Genomic DNA, 27,559 nt, shown 5'->3' with positions numbered 1-27,559 from the left:
TTAATGAAATGTCTGTCTGGTATGTGTTCTTTGATCATAGTGGAAATGAATGGGTGTTGCAATGGTTTTACTGCATTGATTATATTCGTAAGGTTTCTCTCGAGTGTGTGTTTTCTTATGTCTTTGGAGATTACTGTGACGTGAAAAGGCTTTACCACATTGATTACATTCATAAGGTTTCTCTCCAGTATGTGTTCTTTTATGATTTTGGAGATCACTGGGTCTTGCAAAGGCTTTACCACATTTGTTACATTCATAAGGTTTCTCTCCAGTATGTGTTCTTTTATGTCTTTGGAGATCACTGTGACGTGCAAAGGCTTTACCACATTGATTACATTCATAAGGTTTCTCTCCAGTATGTGTCCTTTTATGATTTTGGAGATCACTGGGTCTTGCAAAGGCTTTACCACATTGGTTACATTCATAAGGTTTCTCTCCAGTATGTGTTCTTTTATGATTTTGGAGATCACTGTGACTTGCAAAGGCTTTACCACATTGGTTACATTCATAAGGTTTCTCTCCAGTATGTGTCAGTTTATGTCTTTGGAGATTACTGTGATGTGAAAAGGCTTTAAAACATTGAATACATTCATAAGGTTTTTCTCCAGTATGTGTTCTTTTATGATTTTGGAGATGACTGGGTCTTGCAAAGGCTTTACCACATTTGTTACATTCATAACGTTTCTCTTCAGTATGTGTCAGTTTATGTCTTTGGAGATGACTGTGCTGTGCAAAGGCTTTACCACATTTGTTACATTCATAACGTTTCTCTTCAGTATGTGTCAGTTTATGTCTTTGGAGATGACTGTGCTGTGCAAAGGCTTTACCACATTGATTACATTCATAAGGTTTCTCTCCAGTATGTGTTCTTTTATGATTTTGGAGATGACTGGGTCTTGCAAAGGCTTTACCACATTGGTTACATTGATAAGGTTTCTCTCCCGTATGTGTTCTTTTATGACTTCGGAGATTACTGTGATATGAAAAGGCTTTACCACATTGATTACATTTATAAGGTTTCTCTCCAGTATGTGTTCTTTTATGATATTGCAAAGTACTGCGCTGTGCAAAGGCTTTACCACATTGATTACACTCGTAGGGTTTCTCTCCACTATGACTTCTTATGACACTGCAACGATAATTAACAAATGTGAAATCTTTAGTACATTCATTACTATGACCAATCATTAATCAATATGAATTATGATTACAATTTGGTCTAATGGTAAGGAAGCATTAGATCTTATGATTTTAGCACTTTGTATGTTCATGGTGTTCTCCCTCATCATGAATTAGTCAAGACACATGTGATGGTTATTACATGGCTCATATTTATAAGATCCTATTTTAATATGGTATTTTTATATGATGTATTTCAGCTTTTTGAATAAACTTTGAACAAATCTGGTCTTTATAACACTGACTGTATTCATAGTTTTAACTGTACTGTGAAATACAACACATTTGACTGTGAAGCAGGACACACAGAATTTCCAAATTCCTAGTACACATCGACTTTTTTTACACTATGAGTTTTGGGATGTTCCCCATAAAACTAGAAAAACAATTAATTTCGAATATCTGTCATATTCTTAATGTCTATCAAAAGCAGAATACTCCGTATCTTCTCATTGTTTTAGAAAAAATAATTTTATGTTGCTTCTCACAATATCCCTATGCTCACATGCTTTCTATCCATCGGGACACATGATATACCTCATTGAAAAAAATTGACAAATGAAAAGTTTACACATTACATTTACACTGTTTGATTTTGTATTCCTCATAACATGTGCAATATAGATTAATGTTTCTCCACAACAGCATTCTTGGTTCTCATAAAATGCCCTCTCACAAAACTTAACCACATTACTACAAGAATATGAGTATCACTAATTTTACTATGGACTATTTGCTTACTAGAATGTTTAGGATATAAATTTATCAATATTCAACGTGCAATATCTAAGTACTATGGGACTATATAAATTGGCAGGTCCACAGCACAGCTGTACCATAGCTACTTATCAAGGGGATACACAAATCAGATATTGGATCTTATAATCATAGTTACACTTAAAGGACTGTTATTTCACACTTTTGCTTTTCGCTGGAGATTCCAAAAGATATGAAAAATTCCTCGGAAGCAAATTTGTATCATCTTCCACATGAAAATTACCTTTCATGTCTTAAACTACTTTGAAAATGTTCTTCAAGGTGATGGTCTTCCCAATTATAGCCTAAAACACAATATAAGAAATTAAATGATATTCTATTGGAAATTAGGAAAAATTCAAGGTATTGTGAATTTTCACTGCACAATGAGAGTTACATTGAAAATTTACTGAAACTGAATTATTCAGTTCTATTTCATTATTCACAATTAAAATAATTGAAGACCATCAATAAACAATAAACATTTGTTTTCTTTAGAAAAAAATAAATCTAACCTATAGCTTTGAGGTTCAGGTAGGTTTCCAACATCACATCTTTGTAGAGATTCTTCTGGGAAGGATCCAGCAAATTCCACTCATCCTCAGTGAAGTTCACATGCACATCATCAAAAGTCACTGCATCCTAAATATCCCATATATGTGTACAACACAAAGCATGATACTAACATCAATGTAAAGGAAATGCATGTCTTTTCAAAAACGTACTCATATAATTTTGGCATTGCTCCACTTATATATTGACTCATAATTTACAATCACTGTGTCATTTTAGAAGGAGCTTCATTTATAAGATTCACCTGTGTTTCATTTGGACACTTTGAATAGGATACAGCCTTGCAAGAGAAATGCAAATTGAGAGAGAAATGCACGGGAAATTCCATAATACTGAGCATGCATCTGAAAAATTGTAAGAACAATTACTAACTACAAAAGTGGTGGACAAGCCGGGTGTATTTGCCCATGTCTGTAATCATAGAGGTACAGGAAGGCGTATGTCACAGAACTGGATGCCGGCATGGCCTATGTAATGTGCTCTAGGAGAGCAAATGTTATATATTAAGTCCCTCAATCTCTACAAAAATCAACCAAAGAAACAAAAATGATAAAGAACTCACAGTTCTTTGCTAAAAGTTCCCACAAATGATAATACATTAACTTCAGATCCATATTCATCTTTTAGATAAATGAAGTGCCACAGTTTAAACTATAACATTAATAAAATTTTACTAAAAGGGAATGCATGCTTAAACAGATACAAAGGAACAGATGAAAATATAGTAATATAAATTTTGATCATAAATAAACAATATAGGGCAGGAGAGGGCTCAGCAGTGGAAAGCTCTAGCTGGTCTTCTACATTGTGTTGGTCAATTTCTCACATACACATGGGGGCCAACAACTACTAATTACTTCAAGATCAAGAGTTCTTAGGCCACCTTATGACAAGAGTAAAGAAGAGACATGCTATACATATTCATACACATAGGCAACATATTATTTAGTCAGACATTTCATAAGAATCACAAGTGTGAGGAAGGTCATCATACACCTGGAATCCAAGGACCCTGAAGGCCCAGGTAGTATTGACGTAATTAACATTTATCAACTTGAGAAATAGAATATAACCTATATATTTGGCCAAATTTCAAAGTGATACATGAGGATTAAAAGATTCACAAAAGCATATCCTTATTTTGCAAAACCATGTCAGGTGGCTTATGTGGTTCCTATATCGACTATCAGGAGAGTAAGTATTTCACAGAGAGATTTTGTCTTGAAAAACAAAAACAAAGAAATAATATTTAAAAAATATTAAACAGCTGGGCTTGCAAAATAGCTTAGCATTAAATGCCAATGTGTTTAAAGCATTTTATGTGATTTATGGACAGAGTACAAATGTTGACTGTATGGGAGCATGTGAAGAAACCTGATGGATCAGTTTCAACTAGAGCACAGTAGACACATAGAACAAAATTTGTCCCATCTAAAAGAAAACCAAGGGCACACCTGAAGCACAGAATAAGGGAATGCCCAATGAAAACTCACCCAACTGGAGACCCACCTCATGGGCAATCTCCAATCCTTAACATTATGGATACAATGCTATGCTCACAGACAGGAGACATTCATAAGTGTCCAATGAGAGTCTTCAGCCAGCAGCTGACTGAAACAGATGCAGAGAACCACAGTGAAACCGGGGTAGATCTTGGAAATTCTTAAGGGAAATTTGCGGAAATATTGAATGCCCTGAAGATGGAAGGAACACCCACATGTAGTCTAGCAGACACAATGAACCTTTAACCTTGGGGACATTGAGAGACTGAGCCATCAACCAAATAGCAGACACAGGCTGGACTAAGGCACCTGGCACATAAGTAGCAGAAGTTCAGGTTAGTCTTCATGAGGGTCCTCCAACAACTGGAACAGGCAGTGTCCCTAAAGCTGCTGCCTATCTTTGGTATCTGTTCATTTAACTGGACTCCAATGTCTGGCCTCAGTGGGAGAGGATGCACCAAACCCAGCAGAAACTTGAAGCCCAACGGTGTGGAGATACCCAGGGGATCCAATCAACTCCATTCTGATTCTTGATGCTATAGGCTCATGTTTATATTGTGATGAAAATGCATTCAGTCTACAGTGAAACTAATAGTCTTCAGAAGCTCCTACACAATTCAAATGTCTAAAGTGTCTTCTGACACTCAAGACAATATCTTAAAAGTCAAATCTTTTAAACTCAGAAAAAAATCGTATCTTTCCAACATACAATGGTACAGGATACCCATTTTTTTGAAGTAGACAGGAATGTAGACTGCTTTTTTAACCACATGACATGCCTATCAGGAGACAAAGCAGACTTTCCATAAGATTTACCACAGTATTTGTTATCCCACATGCTATTTATACAGCACAGCTCTCCCTAACACTGTACAAACACCAGGAGCAGCTTAGCCTTTCTCCTGACTATGTCTCCTGGTGGATTGCTAAGATCATATCTTCCTGCCTGCCACTTCTCCTAGCCTTCAACATTAGCAAGCATTCCCTCTTGAACATACCCACAAAAGAGGTCAGGAAAAGGGGCGACACTCAGCCAACGTTCTCTGAAAATACAGACAGCAAACAATATCTCAGGAATAAAATTACCACCCGAACAAGACAAATCTAGAGACAAGTATCTAGAGCTATTATCATCACAAACCCAGATGCCTAGACATCATAATAGGAATATAATGAAGATAAGCCAGGGAAATATGTCACCAAGCAATCTAAGGTATCCCATCATAGCAGGCCCTCAAAAATTAAAACATGCAAGAGTTCTGATACATAAGAGGTTGTTTTATGGAAATGAAGGAGTGAGAACCTAAGGAAGGGATAGAGGCACACAAGAGGACCTGCAGACTGGCACACTTGTAGGGAGCAGAGTGTGGGATGAGAGTAGAGAAAGACTATAGCAGGGGTTTGTGTAGAGAACAGAAACAGGGAACAAATAACGAGAGCAGCTGAATCTAGTGCTCCATTTATATAAAGCACACCTGACAACAGCAGCAGCTGATGGAGGCAGGTAATGACTTAAGCAGGTGCTAAGTCCCTGAGAGCAGGCCATTGAAATTGCCTGCACGTTGACAACTACAGAGGCAAGGTTCACACACCGAACAGGAAAGGAGATAAATAGAATAAATGGACTTATTGTTGAAAAAATATTTGGAGTCTAAAAGTTTCCTGCGACTAAATAACCAGAAACACTGCAGCATATCAAAAGCAAATACTATGATTGACTGTAATAGTAGACGAATACCAGCTCAAAGGACAAGGATGTAGTTTTAATGAAATCCTAAATGAATAATTTCTAAATTAAAACATTGATTCCTATTAAGGTACAAGATGCATCCAAAATACCAAATAGATTGTAACAAAAATAAATAAAGTCCCCCTGCCACACTCTATTCAAAACACTATACATGTAAAGAAATAGGAATAGTGCCAAAAACATAAAAGAAAACAAAACAAAATAAACACCAGTCACATGTTAAAATCGACCTATTAGATTCATATCAGCCCTCTCAGTGTGCAGTGCAAAACAGAAAATGTTTTGGAAACATGCTGCAGAATAAAAATGCAGCCAGGATATTTCTAAAAGCAAACCAATGGTCCAAATGATTTGGGAAGATTCATCCATGATAGGGAAGATATTCAGAGGTCACCGCCTAATTTACCAAGTAGGGAGCACCACTAGAAACCTCACATGTAATCACATATAGCTGATGTTTCCCACGCAACCCCTGATAGGACACCAACACACACTGCTCAGCCACCTGTTTCTTCCCACTGTGGGCAGATATCCTGTGCTTACCATGTCTCGATTTCAGAGCTTCCCTGATGTCCCTTCACAGCACAGCATGGAACAGCAGATTTTAGATCAGGAAACAGTGTGCTATTCTGGCCTGCACAGCCACAGTGAACTTGCAGCAAAGTTCCCGGAATATCCTGTCTCTTTCTTTGAATGGCTCCAGGTGTGCCTGGAGGTCTGGATTGGCCAGTGAGCCTTACCACTCCTCAAGGTTAATGGGAACTTCTAGTCCAGGGCGAAACCTTTTCCAGATCTTAGGAGTAGTTTTCATTCTCGTAGCATTTGTGCCTGCCTTGCAAGAGGGCTTTCACACCACCCAGGCCTAGGGGAAATCCCACTCTTCTAGCTCAGGCTATTCAGCTACCGGCTCCTCCCCTTGTTAGCAATGACCCTGCACTTAACAAGACCTAAATTCAGACCTTGCTTGAGCTTTCCTCACAGCACTGCCTTCCTCTTCCTGTAATCAAGGTGAATAGCTTGCATAGCCCGTTCCTCAGGTGCAGTGGAGGAATCAATCTGACCCACAAGGGGAAGGGTGCCCAGGCTATTAACTTTAAAGAGTGACTTTAGGAAACATGAGTTTTGTTTTCTGGCTTCATGCTGGGCTCAGGAAAATTGCAGCTCCTTTTCAACAGAAGATAAGTCCTTGATTTTGAAGTTTCTCTTGGCAGACAGCCATTATTTGAAGAAGAGGACAACTGTCTCTCGGACATTATAATAAATCTCCTTTCTACATACACATGAAAATTCACTCTCTCTATGACATATGTTGATATAGAGAACCTGTGCTAACACAACTGTGGGCTTTTCTCCACCTTACCACTGCAGAAGATGTGTTGACTAACAAGTGTACTCCACAATAGTGCTCCACAGTGTGAGTCATCTGTTTCCTTGTTTTCTCCCGGGGTCGTTTCTTATCTATCATATGGTGGAAGGGAATTTTATGAGGCTACAAAGCAAAACATTTGTTTCCTAAATTCCCTCTTTAATGTTAAAAGCCTGGGAGTCCTTCCACTGATGGGCCAGCTTTATATCACCCATGCAAGTCAAAAACAGGTTACCCTCCTTGATTTTAGGAAGAAGAAGAAGGGAAAATGCTGTGCAGAATTCTCAAACAAGCTATGTAGTCAGGTCATGATGAGTGCAGGATCACTGCCAACAAAGGGGAGGAGAAAGCAGCTGAACAACCCCTCACAGCCTCAGTTGCAATGGTGTGTCCTCCTCCAGGGATGGGTGGGAGTGCAGATGGATGAGGTTCTTAGAGGACAGGCACAAATGCTATGTGAGTGCAAACCTGACCTGATATATAAGAAAGGTCTGGCCCAGGACTGGAAGCACACTCTAACCTTGAGGAGGGGTAAGAATCACTGGCCAATCAAGGACACCAGGTGGCCCTGCCAGTCAGACTGAGAGGAGGGTTCTTCCTGGTGCCTTGTTGAAGTTTGTTTTGGCTGTGCAGGCTTGAATGGTTCTCTGTGTCCTGCATAGAGTGCTGCTCTTGGGTGCTGTGTGGTGACCTCATTAAGTTCTGTTTTTGAGAAATGTTGAACACAGGGTCTCTGCCTATAATAAGGAGAATGTGGATGAGCAGTGGAGCTGGGGTGGTGGGTCCTCCCTGGGGCTGGATGAGAAGCATCAGTCAGATGTTGCCAGATGTAGCCAGATGTGGACACCTCTGAGTTCCTTTGTGGTGCTCCTCACTACCTATATCAGGCTGTGAACTCTGAAAAACTAACTTCACCAGCAAGGCTGAATCTGCTCAAACCATGTGAGCCAAGGACTTGCTTCAAGTAATAATACAGGTAGGATGCTTAACGTGGAGAGCTCTATTTCCTCTTAAATCTACAAGCTCTGCTCTTAGCATTTACTACTTATGTATAAGGTTCATTTGCAGTTTATTTTTTGGAGCCTTTGAAAAGCATCTCATGTGTTGGGTGGAACTCCAATAGTAAATTGAGATACAGAAGAGTAGAATGGAAGACATAAAGGATTCACCAAGCTTAGGAAATAGTGACAGTAAGTAGCACTTAGCTGATTGAGGATGACCTTAAAATCACCCCACTGAGAGTATATTAAGTAGGCTGGTGAGAGACTAGGATGCTGGGGGGTTACGAGTTTGTTCACCAGGTTTGTCAAGAAATCAATCTCCAAACCATAACAAAGGAGACAACTGTAGTGTACAACCAGCGAAAGTGAACATGCTGACAGCAAGTTAATAATAATAATAATAATAATAATAATAATGATAATAAAATTGTAGTAGTAGTAGTAGTAGTAGTAATAATAAATAAATAAAATAAACGTCTATGACAAGCTGCTCTCACAGTCCTTACAGAATCACAACCAACATTAAGACCTGATGCCCCCATTTTCTACTTGAGGAAAGCATAGTTCTGCCACATGGGACAGACTACACTGGGTGACAGCCATGTGAGATGGAAAAACACCTTTGAACTTGCAGACAGGAATTGAGCACAGCTGTCCTCTGAGAGGCAACACCAGCGACTGACTGAGACAGATGCAGTTACTCACAGCCAACCACGGGTCCCAGGTCATGGATCCCTATGGAGAGTTAGGGGAGGATGGAAGGATAGGTAGAGGAGGCCAATCCCTTAAGAAGACCAACAGTATCAAGTACCCCAGACCCCTGGGAGCGCGCATATTCTAAGCCATCAACCAATGAGCAAGAGCTGTTCCATGGCCTCAGGAACATAAGTAACAGAAGACTGCATTGTCAGTACTCAGTGGGAGATTATACAGCTAATTCTGTAGAAATGTGATGCCCCAGGGAAGGATAATGGGGGAGTGAGTTGGTGGTGTGTGGGTGGCTGAGAGGATTAGAGCTGAGTGTGGTGAATCACCCTCTCAAAGAAAATGGGAGGAGGAATGGGGTAAAGAGCCCTGGGAGTGGAGACCAGAGAGTGGGGCAACAATTGGAATGTTAATAAGAAAACTAATTAAAAAGTAATTGAGAGAGAGAGAGAGAGAGAGAGAGAGAGAGAGAGAGAGAGAGAGACTGTTGTATGGAGGGCTAACCTTATCCAGCATGTCTTTCCATGAGGCCCTCATGCATGGAGAATGACATAGCTCCTTCTCAATCCCAGGAACATACTTGGCAGAGATCGTAACCGCCTGGGCCTACTCCATGGGACCTTTTCCTGAGGCTACAGTGGATTGAGAATAAAATAGAGCTCCTTTTCTAAAGCCAGGAATATGCTAGGAGAGCTGGTAATGGTCTGGGGCCAGGGCCTTCAGGACATTTTATATTCTCTGTTCACCATTTGGGTCTGCGGTTATCAGTCCTAAGGCCACTGTAGGCTTGGGTTGTAATGTTCCTGAGATAAGGTCTTTTCTCCATGTGCAGAATTTTATGATAGCTTCTGCTGGCTCCCTGTTTATTTCCATTTTCCCTCTGTAAGTAATTCACAAGATGGTTTACTTAAGAGCTTTAATTAGCATAAGACAGGGCTTCTGCAAGATCTCCTCATCACAATATTTATACATAATTTTATCATTTTAAAGATTTATTTTAAAAGACTTATATATTTTTATATTCATATTTTTGTCAAAAATATATTTTATATTTATATAAATACATTTTATGTTTTATAATCATATTTTTATAATTTTATTTTTGTTTAAAATATAAAATAAATATGTAAATATAAATATATATAATACAGAAATACATACACAAATATATGAATAAATATGTAAATATATGCTTTTCTTAAGAGCTTCATTTAGCATAAGGCATGGCTGCTGTAAAACCTCCAGCCCACAACTTTGATTCTTACGTTTTTTTCTTTTTAAGTATATATATATATATATATATATATATATATATATATATATATATGCAGTACTTATTTACATACACTTCCTGAAAAATGAGGTTTGGAGAGCAGTATATACATATATATACAAACATATATATAAACACATATATACAAACATATATACATGTATATATCTATATTATGTATATATATATATATATATATGTACCAAAAATAGGGACAGTCTCCTTTCCCTATTTAAATTGTGTCTATTTCATTTATATATTTTATTAGCATACAGAATAAAATCTGACTGGAGATGTTGCGAGTCTCTGGAGATATCCACTAAATGTCATTAAGGCTGCATCACATGGTGACACTTAAGGTAAAACCGCACCACACATATTCAGTGTGAGCATCTGATGCATGGAGACCCATCACCCATGTACACACAATGCCATCACCACACACAACCATTTATGGGTGTGCACAGCTCAAGGAGTTCTCACAAAATTACAGAACCACCATAATTGTGGCCGCCACTGACACAGGAGGTGGGCGGAGCTCATTGAGACTGACTGTTACTGTGGGAGTCACTTACAAGGGAGGTGGGTGGTTGGTAAAACAAAAGCACCAAGAAACAAAATCACCAACACAGTTGGAAATGACTTCAGCTCACACAAGTTAACAGCCAAGAAAAACTTGGTTGTGTAGGAAATTCGCACTTAGTAGAGCCCTGAACTTCCAAAGATGTGCACTGACCATTAGCATTCCTCTATGGAGGAAGAGCAGCCCCACAGCGACGCCTGCTGTGAAGAAGTAGCAGCACCTGGAGCTCAGAGGCTGAGCTGTGGATCCAGGGAGCTTAGGATCTGCTGGCTCCTTCCTTGGTCCCTGCTCCAGCTGTGGCCTCCATAAGTGTGGACAAGCAGGGCGACTAACTATGGTCCTGCCCTGACAGGATTGCAAGACTCACACAAAACTCAGGGTTTGTGAGTGAGTCAACCATGGTTGTCCTGTGTTTTCCCTGTCAAGTGGACTCTTGGACCATGGCCCCAAGGCAACAGGGAAACTACAGCTTGATGGATGGTCCAGCTGAGAAAGAATACCAGTTGAGTACTTGTCTGAGCCATCGGGAAAATCTTAGAAGAACAGGAAGAAAACCAGCTGTAAGGAGATTTATGTTTGCACTGAGTTTGTTGCATTGCATGAGGGGGTGTGTGTCGCAAGTCTTGGCACACTTGTAGGGCCAAATGGGTCATTTACCTAAGGTAGGCAGTATGAAGTCTGCTTTTCGAAATATCAGGAGGTTGAGCAGGGCAGAAAATAATCTGAACCCGCAGCATCTGCAATGCATACACATATGTGGTTTCAAATCACCTTCGGAAAACAACTCGGGCCTGCTGACAGCCTAAGGAAGATGGCTTGAGGGACAAGTCATAGCTATTAGAGAAGCGGATTCACAGTAGGAGCACTGAGGTCCCCATCACATGGAACTCCAGTGCCGAAACACTTCCTATGGTGAAGAACTTTCTGGACTTTAGCTCTGTAGGAGGACTGAGGGTCTGCACATGGAGACTTTAGCCTTCTTGCCAGGCCTCATTCCTTGACTCTGGTTCCTGCATTGCCCTCAACCACCACAACCTTCCTGCATGAGAGTGGTTCCTTGGAAGGGACCAAGATAACTCGAATAAAATAAAATAAAATAAAATAAAATAAAATAAAATAAAATAAAATAAAATAAATAACAACCATAATATAAGTTACACCAGTTCGGCTCCTGTCTGTTATTTTGTAGATCACTAACATTTCCCTAGCACCACAAATCACTTCTCACCTCAATGGAACTCACTTTGTAGAACAGACTACTCACAAGTAGCTGTTTCTTCCTGTGTGCCCTGACCCCACACCTTTCTAAACAGTCTCACGGGGTCAGGAGAACCCTCCTCGACAAATCTTCTCACGGCATCTGCTTTCTGTACACACCCCGATGGAAACACAAGGTGAGCTCTTGAATATTTGTCAGCAGAGAGGCCTCAAGAATCACACATCTCATGAGTGTGAAGTCCCACAGAAAGACTCTGTGCTCAGAATGCTTTGAGTGAAAGCCATTCTGGATACACAATGAACACACAATGGGACTTACTCGTTACATTGTGACCAGGTTCCCCTCCTGCAGAAGAAAGGTCCCTGCGGCCACACAGGCTTGACCATTGGCCGACCTTAAAGCACAGTGCAGTCAGCAACACTGCCTGGTCTGTTCTAAGGTGGGAATAGAATGCATCCCAGAACTCATGGCCCTGGAATGATAAGTTGGCTGGCTTTCAGTTCAAAGCTACTTTTCTGAGGCTGTGTTCCAAGGCCGTCACCAACACCTCCAACATCTCACACACACACACACACACACACACACACACACACACACGCACACACACAAACACACACACACACACACACACATACACACACACACACACACACACACACACACACACACACACACATACACACGTGTTGAGAATTCCTAGCAGAGCAGAGAGGGGCAGAGACCAGTCGAAGGTGCTGCCATGGGGACAGCCATGTCTGAAATACCACCAGTTCTGATTGAACGATTGGATGGGATGTCAATCCCTTAAGAAGGCCAACAATATCAAGTATCCCAGACCCCTGGGAGCTCAGAGACTCAGCCATCAACCTAAAAGCATGGGCTGGCCATGACAGACATAGCAGAGGAAGACATTATCTGTACTAAATAACACACTATTTTTCTAATCTTGAATAGATAGGCCGTCCCAGGGAAGGAAAATGGGGGAGGTGAGCTGGTGGTGGATGGGTGGATGAGAGGAGTGGAGGTGGGGGTGATGAAGCACACTCTCAAAGGCAAAAGGGAGGGGCAATAGAGTAAACAACCCTGGGAGGGGGGACTGGATACTGAGGCTACATATGGAATATAAGTAAATAAAACAATTAAAGAGACAGACAGACAGACATAGAGGCAGAGAGAGAATGTGTGTGAGAGAGAGAGAGAGACAGAGAGAGAGAGAGACAGAGAGAGAGAGAGAGAGAGAGAGAGAGAGAGAGAGAGAGAGAGAGGAAGGGAGGGAGGGAGGGAGAGAGAGATGTATGGAGGGCTAGCCTTATCCAACAAGTCTTTCCATGAGACCCTCATAGATGGAGAATGACATAGCTCCTCTTCAAACCCAGGAACTTATTTGGCAGAGACAATAACAGCCTGGGGCCTCGCCCTTGGGAGATTTGCTCTGGCTAGGATTTTGAGCACTATATTGAACAGATATAGAGAGAGCGGGCAGCCTTGTCTGGTCCCTGATTTCACTGGGATTGTTTCAAGTTTCTCACCATTTATATTCGACAAGACTGAAAGATCTCCCATGTTCAAGGATATAGAGATTTAACATTTTTTTCTGACATTTCAAGGACAAAGAATACAAATAACATCAAGGAAAAGTGTTCTAATAGCACTGTAGTTGCAGATGTCAGATAAACAGCTGTGCTGTGCTGTGCTATTCTATCCTTAGAAAATGGCTGGTTTTGACTCTAAGGAGGCTGGTTCCAAGGATGTCCACAGCTGCGCCTAAATCCACACCAGAAGGAATTGATTTTAACTTGCCCTGACTGTGCTCTGTCTCAGGGATAAGTCAGCACTATAGTCAATTCCTTTATAGTTTCATTCTTATGTGCATGGTTGTGTTGCTTGCGTACATCTCTGTGCAATACCTGCAAGGCCAAGGAGGATCAGATCCCTTGGGACTGTATTTATAGGACTTGATTACCTACCAAGTTGTTTATGGCACTGAACCTTATCTTCCTTCAGTTCACAATCTTCTTCCCTAGCACGCTGCCTGTCTACCTGTGATTTTATTGAAAAATGATTTGACATTTTAATTAAAGTATATCTCGTTATACATTGTTCTCTCTCAATGCCGTCCCCACTTCTTCCCTTTGAAGTTATTCATTTTCAGTATGTTTTAGAAAGTATGTACAAATATGAGGATACAATATGCTGAGTGCATTTCGGTTGGTTGTGTGTATATGGTCCAGGGATGAACAATTAGGTGAAGATGTGCATAGGATAAGCAATTTGAAAAGTCTCTCTGCCTCAGGCTAATTCTCCCACTTGTGAGACACTTGCTGTGTTTCCACTTTCATGGTGAACACATATCCCTCTGGAACAATAAAACAAATTATACTCTCTCAGAAGTAACCTTCGAAATTATAATTTATGATAACAACACAAATGGCACTAGTACACAGCCATAAATTTTTACAACTGCAAAAGTTCTTTCATGTAACTTAAGAGAATTGTGAAATACAAAAAGGATTCCTTACTGTTGCCTTCATGTGTCTTTTCTCAATACATGTTTACACGTGCAAGTAAAACCAAGGGGCATCATAAACTCTAAATTGATTCTTGACACTTGTCACAGTTTTTTTAAGAAAAATAAATAATCTTGAGTGAAACAATGTATGTGTGTTGCTTCAGATCTTGCCAATTTCTTTGTAGTCACAGATTAGGTTTGGTATTCTTGATTGTTTTCAAAGACTATTGTAATATGTAAGGGCTTTAGTAGATTGATTGCATACCAAAGAGTTTCCTCTTGCACAAGGATACCAGAAAGTGCAAAATATTAACCCATCGTCTATGTTTATGGGGTTAATCTGAATTATGACTTTTTCTCATGACTTTTTCATAGTCTTTTTATAAGACTACTGTTATAACTACAGGCTTTAACATATTGCTTATGCATAGCGTTTCTCTCTAGGATGTGTTCATTTATATATTTATAGATAAATTTGTTGTGAAAATGAACACTTATTGCATTTGTAAGATGTTTTCTGCTATACATTTGATATGATGTATATAATATATATGTTATGACTTATATATATATATGTGTGTGTGTGTGTGTGTGTGTGTGTGTGTATGACTATAATATATAAATATTGGGAACAAGCAAAAAGAAATTTGTCCTAAGGACTGCCTTTTTGTTAACAACGTTCATTTAAACCTAAGTTCAAACTAAATATAAGTGCCAGGTGATAGCTGACCTTAGTACTTAACAATATCTATGTAGCATTCATTATTCATGTTCTGTTTGCCAAAACATAACAAATATTCATAACTGTAATTTTCATTACTCCCATTTTATTCCTCAAATATAATGCCTGTTTCTATCCACAAAAGAACATAGGTGAGAAGATAACATCTACATTCTGTATCAGTTGAAATAGATTAAGAATAGAAAAAGTGTAGTGATTGAGGGTAAAATGTAGATATAACTTGTCACCGGTATTTGTGGATTTCAAGAATGGAAGCTATATAACTTTCAGACTCTGTGTGGATAGGGGTAGAATATTTCAGATAAGCATGGGAGTGTATTTTCCTGACCCGGATTTATCAGTACTGACTTGATCACAATAATTTCTTATCATTTCCATTCTTCTCATGTTTGAGTTGTGATGGACTTTAATGAACCCACAAAATAAATGCTTTACCACATTGCTGTACTTCATATAATTTCTCTCCAGCATGCATTATTTCATAATGATAAAGATTCCAGATTTTTGCAAAGCCTTCACCATACCAAATATATTCACAAGGATTATCAGCAGTACTAATTCTTAGATGATGAAAAAGAATGCAGAATTGTGCAGAAGCTTCACCAACCTAAATTCGCTCACTTTATTTCTATATTTGATATTCAATTACTAAGAATAGATGAGATGATCAATGCAACATTTATAAAAGCAAACATTTAATTGGGGTCGTGTTTCAGTTTCAGAAGTTTAGAACATTTTCCTCATAGGATGAAACACGGTACGCATACAGGCAAATATAATGCTGGAAAAGCATATGAGAGTTTTGCATCTTGATCCAAAGAAAGTTAGGAAGAGCCATCTTCCAGGGAGCTAAAAGGAGGGTTTCTTCAGCACTGGGAGGATACCCAAAGCCCACCCCAACACTGTTAAACTTTCTTCCAAAAAACCACATCTCCTATTATTTCCACTCCCTCCCCCACATAAATTATAACTACCACATTCCAGTGCCTGGTCCCATATGATTGTTCACACACAACAGTGTATGGCGACCATAATTAAAGAGAACAAATTGCAAAATCCATGATCTCCAATGTCAAAAGGCACCATCATCCATCAAAGTCTCAAAAATGTTAAAAGTCCAAACATCAAAGACTCTTCTGTAATTAATCCTATCATGCAAGTGGAATCCACTATATTTTTGGAAACAATAAAGCACACCATATACCTTGAAATTCACAGGATATTCTTTATTATTCGTAAAGGTAATCATGAGGAAATACTGAACCTATGGAAGTCCAAAGCCAGCAGAACAATCTCCAAACTCTGCATCTCCATGTCTGATGTCAAAGTATTCTTCAGGTCTCCATATCCTTTCTGCTTTGTTCACTGAAGCACAATTTGTTCTCTTTGCTTTTATCCAATTCCTGAGCAGATATCATACAGTTCTAACATCTCAAAAACTTGGGGTCTCTAAGATAACTTCAATTTCACAGGTTCTTGTTTCAATGTCCTGGATCCACACATGATCTTCGCTGTTCCTCCAATGAGATTGGGTCACTTTTCCAGCTCTGGCCTCTGTATCACTTTAATCTCCAGTTGACTGCATTCTCCTGCTCCTGCTGTTCTTGCTGTTCATCCCATGGTACTTCCATCTTCAAGATGCTGGGTTCTTCTGCTAGAACAAGTCTTGACCCATAGCCTCCCTTATGCTCGCTCAATGGTGCCAAGCCTCAGCTGTTCTGCATGACAACTTCATGAACTCGAAGTCAGTACCACCTGGGTTATTCTTACACATGACAATGCCCAGTTGCACCATTATGTCCAACCTTGGTGATCTCTAGAACACACCTTTTCTATCACTCCGAAAATAGCAGTCAATTTTCACCACAGTGATGCTGATTTCTTCTTCATCACCTCTAATTACTAGCTAGCCAGCATCAATTGTCTCTGTATTATTACCATTTAAGACCAAGCTGCTGAGTTCTGTCGCTTACTGGGGCTGGAACAGAGCTCCTTCTGTTACTTTATCAGCAGCTTTCAATATTTCAAATATATCACTGCCTAATCTTGGCTTTCCTGGAACTGGCTTAGAGATCTACCTTGATCTCAAAGATCTGCATGACTCTGTCTCGTGAATGGTGGGTTAAAAAGCATGTAACACCATGACATGAACTAAGCAATTCTGCTTATATTTTAAATTCAGAACCCAGAATCCAAATCTATCTCTTGGCAATTTGACACATAATTGTATCTTCATATGTCTACATCAACACAATAAACAGGTAATAATAATTCCTAACATGATACAGTTCTCTTTCATACAACTGCAAATCCATATGTTTAGCTGAATGCAATCTTTTCCTAATGTAACCATTCCTTTAATGCCATTGAATATCCTTGATCACAAGATTAAACTTCATTCAACTTCCTGATAAAGCCTTGTATTGTGACCCTCTCTTTTTTATTTTTCCTTTCTTAGTTTCTATGTTTGTTAAAAATTTTCATGCCAAATTCTATGCGGTGATTTTCGTGACTTACATTTTCAATACAATTAATGTAAATATCTTTACCTTAACCTCAAGGAAACTCTTCAGACAGGGATAGCAACCTTCTTTGCAAAAGCATAAAAAAAATCTCCAGAGTGGAAATAATCCCAAGCACCCATGTCTATCATATCCTACTCTGATACCCTCCTAATTCCCACTTAATTCATGATCATATTCATTATGTTTCTCTTCAGCACACAGAATTTGGAGACTTATCCCAGGTGAAAACACTTTACCACATTGATTACATTAATAAGTTTTCTGTCCAGTGTGTGTTCTTTTATGATACTGGAGATAACTGGGTCTTGTAAAGGATTTACCACATTGTTTACATTCATAAGGTTTCTCTCCAGTATGTGTTCTTTTATGATATTGGAGAGTACTGCACCGTGCAAAGGCTTTACCACATTGATGACATTCATAAGGTTTCTCTCCAGTATGTGTTCTTTTATGTATTTGGAGAGCACTGTGCTGTGCAAAGGTTTTACCACATTGATTACATTCATATGGTTTCTCTCCAGTATGTGTTCTTTTATGATATTGGAGGTGACTGCGCTGTGCAAAGGCTTTACCACATTGATTACAATCATAAGGTTTCTTTCCAGTATGTGTTCTTTTATGAATTTGGAGATTACTGTGACATGCAAAGGCTTTACCACATTGATTACATTCATAAGGTTTCTCTCCAGTATGTGCTCTTTTATGTGTTTGCAGATTACTGTGACATGCAAAGGCTTTACCACATTGATTACATTCATAAGGTTTCTCTCCAGTATGTATTCTTTTATGATATTGGAGATTACTGCGCTCTGCAAAGGCTTTACCACATTGATTACAATCATAAGGTTTCTCTCCAGTATGTGTTCTTTTATGAATTTGGAGATAACTGTGCTGTGCAAAGGCTTTACCACATTGATTACATTCATAAGGTTTCTCTCCAGTATGTGTTCTTTTATGTATTTGGAGAGCACTGTGATATGCAAAGGCTTTACCACATTGATTGCACTCATAAGGTTTCTCTCCAGTATGTGTTACTTTATGATATTGCAATGTACTGTGACATGCAAAGGCTTTCCCACATTGATTGCATACATAAGGATTCTCTCCAGTATGTGTTCTTTTATGATATTGAAATTTACTACGCTGTGCAAAGGCTTTACCACATTGATCACATTCATAAGGCTTCTCTCCTGTATGTGTCATTTTATGTCTTTGGAGATAACTGGATCTCGCAAAGGCTTTACCACATTGATTACATTCATGAGGTTTCTCTCCAGTATGTGTTGTTTTATGATATTGGAGATTACTGCATCTTGTAAAGGCTTTACCACATATATTACACTCACAGAGTTTCACTCCAGTATATCTTCTTACATGCCTGCAATGATAATTAGCACATGTGAAAACATTATCACATTCATTACTCTGATCAATCAAGTAATCAATATGAATTATGCTTACAATTTGTCTAATGGTAAAGAAGCATCAGATCTTTAGATTTTAGCTCTTTATATGTTCATATTGTTCTCTCTCATTATGAGTTGTTGGTTATTACATGGCTCATATTTATAACACCCTCTTTTTATATGATGTATTTAGACTATCTGAATAAAGTTAGAAAATCTCTGATCTGTATAACACTGATTGTATTCATATTTTTCCTCTAGTGTGAATTACAACACATGTGACTGGGAATCAGGACACACAGAAGAATTTCCAAATTACTAATACCCATAAAGATTTTTTACACAGTGAGTTTTGGGATAGTCCCTGTAAAGCTAAAAAACCAACTAATTGCAAATGTATTTCATATTCCTAATTTCTTTTAAAGGTAGAATACTACATATCTTCTTGTTTTAGAACAAAAATTTTATGTTTCTTCTTTCCATATCCCTATGCTCACATGATTATTATCCATTGTGACACATGATATACCTAATAAAAAGAATGATAAATGAAAGGTTTACTCATTGCATTCACACTGTTTGAATTTTTGTTTCTCATAACATGTGCAATATGGACTAATGTTTCTCCATAACAATATTCTTGATTCTCATAAAATTCCCTCTCACCAAACTGAACCATATTTCTACAAGAATATGAGTATCACAAAATTTTCTATAGACTATTTGCTTATTAGAATGTTTTGGATATAAATTTATCACTATTCAATGTGCAATTTCTAAATACTATGAGACTATACAGATTGGCAGATCCACAGTACAGGTCTAATGGAGCTACTTATCAAATGGATACACAAATCAGATATTGGATATTGAGGGAAAAGGTTTTGTAAGAATATTATAATCATATCTACACTTAAAGGACTGTTATTTTACACTTTTGCTTTTTGCTGGAGATTCCATAAGATATTAAAATTTCCTCAGAGACAAATTTGTAAGAGCTTGCACATGAAAATTACCTTTCATGACTTCTATTATTTTGAAAATGTTCTTCAAGATGATGCTCTTCGCAATTATAGCCTAAAACACAGTAATAGAAAATGAATGATATAGTATTGGAAAATAGGCAAAATTAAAGGTACTGTGAATTTTAACTGCACCGTGATAGTTACAGTGAAAATTCAGTGAAACTGAATTATTCAGCTCAATTTTTATACAATTAAAATAATAGAAGATCGTCAATAACCAAGAAACATTTGGTTCCTTCAGAAAAAAAATAACAGTCTTACCTATAGCTTTGAGGTTCACGTAGGTTTCCAACATCACATTTTTGTAGAGACTCTTCTGGGAAGGATTCAGCAAATTCCACTCCTCCTCAGTGAATTTCACATGCACATCTTCAAAAGTCACGGCATCCTAAATATCCCATACATGTACAACACAAAGCATGATACTAACATCACCAGAAAATAAATTTATACTTTCTCAAATATATATTCACATAATTCTCGTGCTTGCTCTGCTTATTTTCTGACTCAGAATTTATAATCACTGTGTCATTTTAGAAGGATCTTTAATTATAAGTTACACCTCTGTCACTTTTGAACACTTTGAATAGGATTCATCCTTGCTAGAGAAATGCCAACTGAGATGGACATGCAGGGGAAACAGATCCACAGTACTGAGAACACACCTGAAAAATTGTATGAACATTTACTAACTACAAACATGATGGGCAAGCTGGGTGTATTTGCTCATGTCTTTAATCACAGAGTCACAGGCAGATGTATGTCTAATAACTTGACACTGGCACGACCTTTGTAATGTGTTTTAGAAGACTAAAAGTTATATTTTAAAACCCTTAATCCATATAAAAATCATCCAAGGAAATAAAAATTATATAGCAATCACAGTTCTTTACTAAAGTTCCTAGAAAGAATTATACATTCACTGCACATTTGAATTCATCTGGCAGAAACAGGAAGTGTAACAGTTTAAACTATAACATTAATAAAATTTTACTAAAAGAGAATACATGATTAAGTTGTTACAAATGGACAGATGAAAATAATAGTAATATAAATGTTGATCTTAGGGTAGGAAACTTAGGGTAGGAAAGAGAGCTCAGCATTGGAAAGCACCTGCTGGTCTTCCACATAATGGTGGAAAATTCCTGGTAAACACATTGGGGACCAACAGCTACTCATTACTTCAAGATCAGGAGTTCTGAGGCTATCCTGTGACAACACTAAAGATGAGACAATGATGGTATTCATATACATGCACACAGGCAAAATATTTCCATTTATTCAAACATTTGAGAACAAACACAAGACTGAGAAAGAATAGCATTCATGTGAAACCTAACGAACCTGAATCCTCAGATAATATTGATGTCATGAATATATGCCTTTCTGAGAAATAGAATATAGTCTATATATTTGGCCAAATTTCAACACTATAGATGTGGAGGAAAAACCGCACAAAAATATGCTTATATTACAAGCACAAGACATGTGTCTTTTGCGGTTTCTCTTCTTACATTAAGGACAGACAAGGTTCACAGAGAAATATGTTTTTTGGAAAAGAAAAGCAAAAAATAAAATAAATATAAAAATATAAAACAACTAGACTTGTAAAATAGATTATCACTGATTAGCAAATGTATATATTGTATTTTATATGATTTAAGGAAAGAGATTATAGTGAATCTATGGGAGCATGAAAAGAAAGTTGAAGGGTCAGTTTCAACCACAACACAGAACACACCAAGGACATAATGTTTCCCTTCTACAAGAAATGCTGGGTAAAATCTGGAGCAGAGACTGAGGGCATGGCCAATGAAAATTTGCCCCACTTGAGAGTGCCATCCTATGGACAAGCACCAATCCATGACACTATTAATGACACTGTTATGCTCCCACACCGAAGCCTTGATTAATTTTCTATTGAGAGGATCCACCCACCAGCTGACTGAAAAAGCTGCACAGATCCAGAGTCAAACCTTGCATGGACCTTGGGGAATCTTATGGAAGAGTTGGCAGGAAGACTGAAACCCGTGAGGAGGATAGGAACTCCACAGGAAGACCAAGAGACTCAAGTGACAAGCACCCTTGGGGACATTCAGAGACTAAGCCACAAACCAAATAGCATACACAGGATGGACTAAGGCCCCTGGCACATATATAGCAGATGTGCAGCGCAGAGGCTCAGAAGGTCGTCTAACAAATGTAGCAAGGGCTTTCCCTATAGCTGTGGGGGGGGGGGATCTTTCCAATCTGTTTCTTTAACTGGGCTGCCATGTCTGGCCTCAGTGAGAGAGGATGTACTTAACTCACAAGAGAATTGATGCACCAATTTTGGGGATACCTCGGGGCCCCACAACCTCTCAAAGAAAAACAGAGGAGACTGGGGGAGGGACTCTGCCAGGGGCCCAGCCCTGGCTGCAGGGGCCCAGCCCTGGCTGCAGGGGCCCATCCCTGCCTGTAGGGTCTCAGCCCTGGATGCAGGGGCCCAGCCCTGGCTGCAGGGGCCCAGCCCTGAGTGCAGGGGCCCAGCTCTGGCTGCAGGGGTCCAGCCCTGGCTTCAGGGACCCAGCCCTGGATGCAGGAGCCTTGCCCTGGCTGTAGCGTCTCAGCCCTGGCTGCAGGAGCCCAGCCCTGGCTGCAGGGGCCCAGCTCTGGCTGCAGGGACCCAGCCCTGGCTGTAGGGTCTCAGCCCTGGCTGCAGGGGCCCAGTCCTGGCTGCAGGGGCCCAGCCCTGGCTGCAGGGGCCCAGTACTGGCTGTAGGGTCTCAGCCCTGGCTGCAGGGGTCCAGCCCTGGCTGCAGGGGCCCAGCCCTGGCTCTAGGGTCTCAGTCCTAGCTGCAGGGGCCCAGCCCAGGCTGTAGGGTCTCAGCCCTGGGGCCCAGCCCTGGCTGCAGGGGCCCATCCCTGGCTTCAGGGGTCCAGATCTGGCTGCAGGGGCCCAGCCCTGGCTGTAGGGTCTCAGCCCTGGGGCCCAGCCCTGGCTGTAGGGCCCAGCCCTGGCTGTAGGGTCTCAGCGCTGGATGTAGGGTATCAGCCCTGGCTGCAGGGGGCCAGCTCTGGCTGTAGGGTCCCAGCCCTGGCTGCAGGGGTCCAGCCCTGGCTACAGTCCAGCCCTAACTGCTTCTGTATTCTCCCTTGCCTGCACCTTTCACAGCACCGTGGCACACTACATGGTAGGCAGGCTGCTCTCCTGGTGGCGGGGTTCTTCTCTCTGCTGGGCGCCAGCCTTGCTTTCATGGAACCCAAAGGGGCCGACCCAGCTGCCTCCCTCTGTGCAGGCTGCTCCAGCCTTCTTGCCCCTCCCTTTCCTGAGAGGGCATGAGGCTGTTCCCAGTCTGGTCCTGGCTCTAGGAAAGGGGCTGTGGGATGAAAGGTGATATATAAATGTAAGGTTATCATTATTTATTTGACAGGGACAGCTGCCTGTGGTGAAAAATGTAATCGAGTAATCCTTGTGTGAAAATCAGATCTGTGCCTCAGTGAGCTGCCTGAAGCAGAAAAGAAGGACCATTTTCTCTCTCTCTCCCCACTTCCTGACCCCGCCCCATCCCTGCCAGCTCTGCTCACTTCCAAAGTTCCCAAGCTCTTGTAGCCTGGTAGCATGTCTGCAGATGCATGTAGCATACCTATGCATACATACATTATGCATCCTGCTACATGTGTATTGCATACATGTGGCACATACTTCATGCATCTTGCTTCTTTTGATTGTGGGTAGCGGGCTATCATGGATTTTTAAGCTTTCCCACTTATAACCTCTTTCCATCAGGGAAATTTTTACATGGTCCTGGGAATATAGTATATAAATCAACTGTTTCCTAACAATGAATGATAAATTTGTTTAAAGATGATTTTTTAATATACATATTTTATCATTTATTAAAGACAGTAGCAAATTTGCATACTAATGGGGTGGACGAGCTTGTAAGTTTTCAAAGAAAGAATTAGGTCTTGGTGGAATATTTGATGCGGCAAGACACAGAGCGTCTTCAGTGTTTCTTATAGTCGATCGATATTTTGATTTAATGATCGCCAATGCTGAGGCTGCTGCTTCACACAAACACATAGCACAAAACCAGCAGAAGTCTGTTGAGGCCTATTCGAGAAACTGTTGGAAATTCTAACCCAAAATCCGCTTCACAATTTTTTATGACACCCAAGGCAGCAACTCCAAGAATAATTTTTAAAAACCAAACACTCGTAATGTAACACAATCCAAAAGATGCGCTGATTTGATTCTTAGGCGCTGAGGAGTGACTGAAGGAAAACACGCAAAGATTTTGTTTTCTGTAATCAAACCATTCTGTTTCTGTAAGCACACACAGTGTGCTATGCGCTCGAGAACACTGCTGTTCATAGCATGCAGGGGTCTCTGCTCGCAGCAGAGATGCTGCAGGCTGCGTTCATTGTCGGTGTGTGGTGTGGCGGGTCACATCCCACGTCCCTCCATCAGAACCCAGGCTGCGGGGAAGTCACATGATGCAGCACAAGTGAGCTCCACCAGGATCAACTTGAGCTCACTACAGATTTCACTTTGAGCCAGTTTTTCAGTCCTTGTGAATTTTGATAGAAACTTTTCCAGCCCCCTCACCCCCGTAATGTTCATTTACAGGTGGGATTCGGCCGCCGCCCGCTGCTTAAGATGCCTGACTTTCTATGACTTTGAAAGCCAAGACGTTAATGGTGCAATATTGCTAACCGACCTCAGCCTGATTTGAACAGACATCCATTCTTGCTCAAGCTTGCGCATTGCACTTAGTTGTTGGGTCTTCTTTGGTCCCAGCCTGCATCAGATTTTCCTTGTCTCCATCACTATGGTGGGCTGCAAGGCCTGGTCAGCCCACTAGACCCTGTCACTCTGAGTGCTTCCTTATGATGATATTAAAATAATACATTTTGGGCACATCCCCACAACCCTGACGCTGTCCTCCTTGGAACATGAAGCCCGTGTGTGTAATTACTGGTGATGTCACCCTTGATCGCAAGGAGGAGGCAATGCCATGCAGTGCCATGCTGTAGAGCTATAATTTCTTCTCTGAAATTAATAAGTGTGTGGAGGAATGGATACTTCTGACATTAGACAAATGCCCAGTTGTTCCTTGGACCTTCACCCACTGATTTTAGCTAATCCGTCGGCCATGCTGCCTGCTACAGCAATGTTTGCATAAGTGTGATTTTTCTCTTTACCTCATTGTTCTGCCTTTATTAATTGTAATTCTGGAAGGAACTGCCTTCTCCCACTTATTTCTTTATTCAGTTAGTTATTCTTATCATTACAGGCTGATAACTACATAACACAATAAAAAGCACGGACAAACGATACGTAATAAAAATGACATTTATTCTGTGGATTCTCGCTGAATAGATGTTTACTTTGTTCCAGTCGTTCTTGCTAGAGTTACTGAGGCATCATTCAGTTGGTGCCTGTGACCTTTTGAACCAGCATGGCGCTTACCTTTTTATTTTTACAGTATTGTTTATATTCAGGCATCACAGAAAACCCTACATTCATGCCCTGTCCCTGGAACTGGTCACTGCTGTAAGGATCCCCGTTTCTGCGAGAGACCAGGTTTTGGAACCCTGACTTAGTTGCTGCTCTAAAGAGCCCCGGCTCCTGTTAGAGAATGTTTAGAAAGTGGGATGCAGGCCCAAGCTTGCTTATTGATGCCAGGGTCGCACGGCTTCCAGGGCTTCCCAGATAACACAGCTGGGAGACACATGGCTGCCAACAAGGCCACGCGTCTATCTATATTGATTTCTATTTATATTGTTAAAATTTTGAGTTTGTGCTGATTTTTAATTGCTATTTATTTGGCAGCATTGCAGCTGGCAAGGACTTGGGAAATCAAATCCAAGCTGTCCCCTCTCAGAGGAGAGTGACTGAGGGGACCCAGGTAGGCGGTCAGAGGTAGGTCTGGGGCTGGGGCTTTGGTTTCTGGATACCTGATGCATTAGGTACATTTCTGTTTTTGTGATAAAACACCACAACCATGGCAACTCATAGAAGGAAGGGTTTATTTGGCTTATTGTTTCAGGAGAAACCGTGTCCATCACCATCGTGCCTCAGCAGGAAGGGCCGAGAGCTCACATCTCATTCTAAGCAAAGAGAGAGAAAATGTGTCATGGTGCAAGGTTTTAAACTCTTAAAACCGACTCCCAGTGACATATTTCCTCTAGCAACCCCACATCTATACCTGACCAAGTAGGGCCACTAAGTAGGGAGCCAAGTATTCAAATGGCTGAGAATATGGGGGACATGGTATTCATACTAACGGTACCGGACATCTTTTGACAGCAGAGGAATATGGTGTACTGAGCAGTGTCTGTCTGCATTGATATCTGCTTGGAGAGCCTGTGCTCTTCTAGTTTGGAATAAGGATCGTTACTGATATAATCAAGCTAAGATGAGATCCTCTGGGGTTGGTCATATTGTGCTAGCTGATGACTGGTGTTCATCTAAGAGAGAAATTTGTACAATGAGACAAAGGGAGAATGCCATTTGATGATGGAGGCAGAGAGGACTGATTTGTCTGCTGAGGACTGACAGCTACACCCACATCCGAGAGAACAAGGAAGGAGGCTCTCCCAGCAGCCTCACAGAAGCCTGGCTCTGTGGACGGACATCTTGGCTGTCTAGAACTCTGAGGCGTGAATCCTGTTGTTTCAGGTGTTAGGTGATGTTTCTATTGTTGTGATAAAAGACCACAACCATGACAACTCATACACAGTGAAGCATCTGATGGGTATCACTGTCCATCTTCTGCAGATGGGAATATTCACTTTCTGTCAAACGATGGTGGGTGTGGTGCCCCATATTCTCGGGCAAATGAATTCTTAGATGGCTGCATCCCCAAGTCCTCTCAGTGACTGTCCTATGTGACGTTTGTCACCCTGGATTGTGCTCTGAGAACAAGACGTTGAGTGTGTGGTTCTATCCCAGGGCACCCCTTCAGTGACATTTGCATTTGGGCAAGATGAGGACACAGAGGGCTTCGACTGTGAACGGTGCCTTCTGATGGTCCTCACCCCCTTCCCTCTTCCCCAGACCTTAGCGCTCTGAGGCTGGTCTCCTGCAGCTTGGGTCCTGCCTTGCACACCTCGAGGGCACCTTGTAGCGCTGTGCCTCACCTCACACATCCACTTCCTTCCTGAGGTTCTCTCTGTGCCCTTTCATGAGCACGGGCAGACCGGGGCAGCGCAGAGCATCCTGTGCTGTGTGGCGCGTAGTCACTCTGGGCTCAGGGCCTCTGGTCACAGTCTCCTCCAGGCAGGGCGTGGCTCCAGGCGCTCCTGTCATGACTGCACTAACTCGTCCTTCCACGATACCACGATTCTGTCCAGCGTGGGTCACCTGACAGTTCACTTACTTGGAAGAAGTGGCCTTTTAATGTCAGCTTGTATTCACTCGTAGATTTGATTGAGCACTTCTGCAGGATAGAGGCCAT

At 40.7% G+C, this 27,559-nt stretch overlaps 1 pseudogene; it reads right to left on the bottom strand.

The window, feature by feature from the left end:
* LOC127673219 (zinc finger protein 431-like) lies at positions 1 to 27,559 on the bottom strand (annotated as a pseudogene).

The sequence above is a fragment of the Apodemus sylvaticus genome, chromosome 22, assembly GCF_947179515.1.
Source record: "Apodemus sylvaticus chromosome 22, mApoSyl1.1, whole genome shotgun sequence".
NCBI classification, from domain to species: Eukaryota; Metazoa; Chordata; class Mammalia; order Rodentia; family Muridae; genus Apodemus; species Apodemus sylvaticus.
Note: the sequence above shows the minus strand (reverse complement) of the source record. Positions and strands in the feature narration are given on the sequence as shown.